Source organism: Myotis yumanensis, unplaced genomic scaffold, assembly GCF_028538775.1.
Source record: "Myotis yumanensis isolate MYYU_CA2020_CCGP unplaced genomic scaffold, mMyoYum1.0.hap1 SCAF_13, whole genome shotgun sequence".
In the NCBI taxonomy this organism is placed as follows: Eukaryota; Metazoa; Chordata; class Mammalia; order Chiroptera; family Vespertilionidae; genus Myotis; species Myotis yumanensis.
The window spans coordinates 56,404,715-56,409,123 of record NW_027223764.1 but is presented as its reverse complement, the minus strand read 5'-3'; positions in this window follow the sequence as shown (position 1 = coordinate 56,409,123).

Genomic DNA, 4,409 nt, shown 5'->3' with positions numbered 1-4,409 from the left:
TTGGCTCCATCCTGATCCATTATAAAGCGCACTTAAAGTCAAAGCGAAGTTAATTCTGACGGACCAAGGATTAAGATATTAAGAGCTGGGATTCTCAAGGTGTGGTTTGTAGGCCACAAATGTGGATGGGGCAGGCCCCTAAAGTTGTTTCTAACCTGAGGTAATTGCGATAAGTGTTTTATTGCCTTTTTATTATAAAAGCCATGCTTGCTCAATATAGAAAATTCTAAAAAATAATACTGCAAATTACAGAAAAACCAAAATTTATGGTTATCAACTCACGCTAATCGTTTTGACAGTTCATTGCATTTGCAGTATTTCCATGAATACCTGTTTATCTAGTGAACGGAATATTTTCCATGTTGTTTCCTAATTAGTCACCCCTAATATACAAGAAAGCTTTTGATGTTCATTTACAGCTCAATCCTTTGATTACCTCTTTTTTCAATAACATTTAGATAATTCATTTAAGCTTTCAAGGTAAGTATATTGTCTGTTTCTGAAAAAAAATCATAATTTTATGTCTACTATATATAAATGTTCTGTTTTCCTGTTTTATTGAATTGGTTGTAACTTCCAGAACAATGTTAAATAAAAGTTTTAATCAATGACATATTTTAGCTGAGTTCAATGGAAACACCTATAGATTTTTTGCTATATGGTTTGAGATAAATAACCTATAGCATCTGAAGAAAATTTCTATTCTTGGTGTCTAAACATTCATAATAGGAATGATTGTTGTTTTATTACATGTCTTTTTAAATTGAGATATAATTGCATATCATAAAATTCAGCTTTTTTAAGCATACAGTTCAGTGTTTAGTTTATTCACAAAATTATGTAACCATCACTGTTATCTAATTCCACACTATTTTCATCACCCCAAGAAGAAACCCCATACCCATTAGCAGTCACTTCTCATTTTCTCTTTCCCTGAATCCCTGGCAACCAACAATCTGTTTTCTGTCTCTACAAATTTGCCTCTTTGAATATTTCATATAAATAAAACCATACATTTGTGTCTGTCCTCTTTCACTTACCATATTTTTAAGGCTCATCCATAGCATGTGTAGTACTTCATTTCTTTTTATAGCTAAGCAACATTCCATGGGATGGATGGATAGACCACTTTTGTTTGTCCATTCATTACTTGATGGACATGTAAGTTGTTTTTACTTTTTGTACTATGAATAATGTTGCTAAGAATATTCATGTGCAAGTGTTTGTGGGAACCTATGTTTTCAATTATGGAAGTTGCTGGGTCATATGATAGCTCTATGCTTAACTTTTTGAGAAACTGACAGAGGTTTTCTGAAGTGACTGTATCATTTTAGATTTCCTCCAGCAAACATATGAGGGTTCAAATATCTCCACATCCTCACTAACTCTTATTATGTCTTCTTTATTCTAGCCGTCCCAGTGGGTATGAAATGGTTTCTCGCTGTGCTTTTGATTTGCATTTTCCTAAAGACTAATGATGCTGAGCATCTTTATATTGGACATTTGTAGATCTTCTTTGAACAAATCTCTATTCAAATCTTCTGCTCCCTTTTTAATTGTGTTTTTATTGTTGAGCTTTTTATATATTTTTTGATACTAGGCCCTTATCAAATATATGATGTACAAGTATTTTCTCCAATATTTTGGATTGTTTTTCACTTTTTTGTTAATATCTTCTCAATACAAAAGTTTTTAATTTTGATGAAGTGCTATTTATATATTTTTTTGTTTACTTGTCTTTTGGTGTTATACCTAAGAAAACATTGCATAATCCAAGTCATGAAGATCTATATGTTTTCCTCTAAGTGTTTTATTGTTTTAACTGTTACATTTAGTTACCCTTCATTTTAATTTTTATATATGCCGTGAGGTGGGGATCCAACTTGACTCATTTGCATACAGATATCCTGTTGTCTCAGCACCATTTGCTGAAAGATTATCCTTTCCCTCCATTGAATTATCTGGGAACTCTTATTGAAAAAACAATTGACCATAAATGTATGGACTTATTTCTGAGATAATTATTACAAATATAATCATAAGATTTTTCATTCAATATGAAGTATTGCTAGATTTAATAATGTTTGTCTTTATAGTCATGAGATGACCCAAACTCAATCATGGCAAATTGCTCTTTTCATACTCTATTAAATTTGATTAGCTATTATTTTTATTTAGAAGTGAGATTAATATATTGTTCACTTTTTTTGAATAAAGAAAAATTGAATTTATTTAAGAAAAAGGGGTTGGGGATGGGGATATCCAAAGGGAAGGGCTACACAGCACTGAGCCTAAGGGTAGAGGGTCCATGACGGCAAGAAAAATATATGTAGGACAGTAAAACAAGGAAAGGCATAGAAGAATCAACAGGAGAGCCAGGGCTGAGCTGCCTTGGCTCACTGAGAAGTCAGAGAAAAGGGGCCTTGGAGACAGGTCAGGGGGTGAGCCCAGGATGAGCTGCCACTGCCCATTGCTCCCCTGGTTGCAAGTCTCATGGGGTCCCTTAGAGGTTAGGGGACATGTGCCTGTGGGGGAAGGAGAGGAGGAGGGAATGACACAGGTGTGTTCCTTGGAGGGAGATCATGTACTGTGTCCTTTGTCCTGAGCATATTTATTTCTCTCTTGCAGGTGGACCTCTTAGGGGGAGGGTCTCAGGAGAGTCATCAGCTTTCCAGGTGTGCTCTTTTGGGTCATCTCCACTGATTGGTCAGAGCCAGGGCAGGGGGTCTCTAGTCAATGCAGTGGTCCTGAAACAGCCACAGCATCACTTGTCTGGTTTTGCTGCTTTTCTGGGCCTGGAGCTGAAATGCAACTGAGGCCTAGATGTTCTCTTTTTTAACATATTTTTATTGATTTCAGAGAGGAAGGGAAAGGGAGAGAGAGATAGAAACATCAGTGATGAGAGAGAATCATTGATTGGCTGCCTCCGCGTGCCCCCACTGGGACCAAGCCTACAACCCAGGCATGTGCTCTGACCAGAAATCAAACCACGACCTCCTGATTCATAGGACGATGTTCAACCACTGAGCCATGCAGGCCAGGCTAGATGCTATCTTTAGGGAGGAAAAGGTGAGGGGGTCTACACTGCCTGACCAGTGATAGGGAAGACCCCGGGCCCAAGCTCCATGACCAGCAATACTCGAGGGGAGGAAAGATTACCCAGAGGATGAGGCTCTGGTTTTCCCTGTGTTGCCCCTCGCTAGGCATCAGGGATTTCTGTTCTGGTGAGTTTCTGTACTTGGCCCATTGTCCTTGCTCTGCTCAGGTCTGTCTAACATTCCCTCCTCAAGGATTTTTGGCGCTGAATTACTTTAGACAAAGGGGTGTAGGATCTCTTAGTGTCACAGGACAAAAGCTAGAATGACAAGAATTATGACAAATGGTCCAATATAAGGAAAAAGTCCTGGTTGTTAATAATTCCAAGTCAAAAGATGAGAGAAAAGTGAAACATTAGTTTGGAGGATTGTAGTCAAATATTTAAGGAAACTAGAAAAAATTCAGGATCTAGTTTATTTTAGCTCATGGGTGAAAAATGAAATTTTGAAGATAACAAACTGAACTAGAGTCTAACATTTACAGCTGTGTATATGGAGTCTTTTGAAACACCGTTTCCCCCCAAAAATTATCCCCATTTTTATCAAAGAGTATTTTATCAAGTTTAGCTTTAATTTGGCCTGATTATTTGCATGAACACAATAAGAATAGCAATTGATTATCTAGGCTTTTTCAGGTTTACTTTGCTGGAATTTCACTTACAAGGAATATTCAGATTGAGCTTCAGTCAGCCCTTCAGGGCACAGAAGCCAAGTCACATAACTGCCATCTGGCTTTGCCTACAAGGGTTTGGGTGGATTCCTTAAGTTCTTGAGGTCCCCAAAATGTCTCAAGGTTCTCTCTGCCATCTGCCAGGAAAGCAACCGTCGTTCCTTACCTGGAAAGTTTGCTGCAAACCAAGTAAACAACCAAGGTCCAGGCCATTTCTTGCAAGTGGCTTCTGATGGGCTTCAATCAGGTGGGGCACAAAGAAAGCCTGAACATAGGGAATCTCAGACCATTTGCCTAGGCAGCAACAGTATAAGTCCAGTTGGAGAATCCTATATAATAAAAGCCTAATATGCAAATTGTCCCCTGGACTGGGAGTTTGACCAGGGGGCGGGGCCAGCCAGCCAACCGCCTCTGGCCCCTCCCCCAGCCGGGAAGGGAGGCCCCAGCTGGCAGCCGGCAGCCGCTAGAGACCCTACCTGTGCAGGAATTTCATGCACTGGGCCTCTAGTGGTGTTATAATTATGGGAGACATTCTGGGGCCAGTTCTCCCGATTATCTAGTTTATATTGTGGTCATGCTGTATTGCAATAGAAAATGAGGCATTTGGTTCTAATTTCACCTGGCAAATAAAGGGTCTTAAGGTT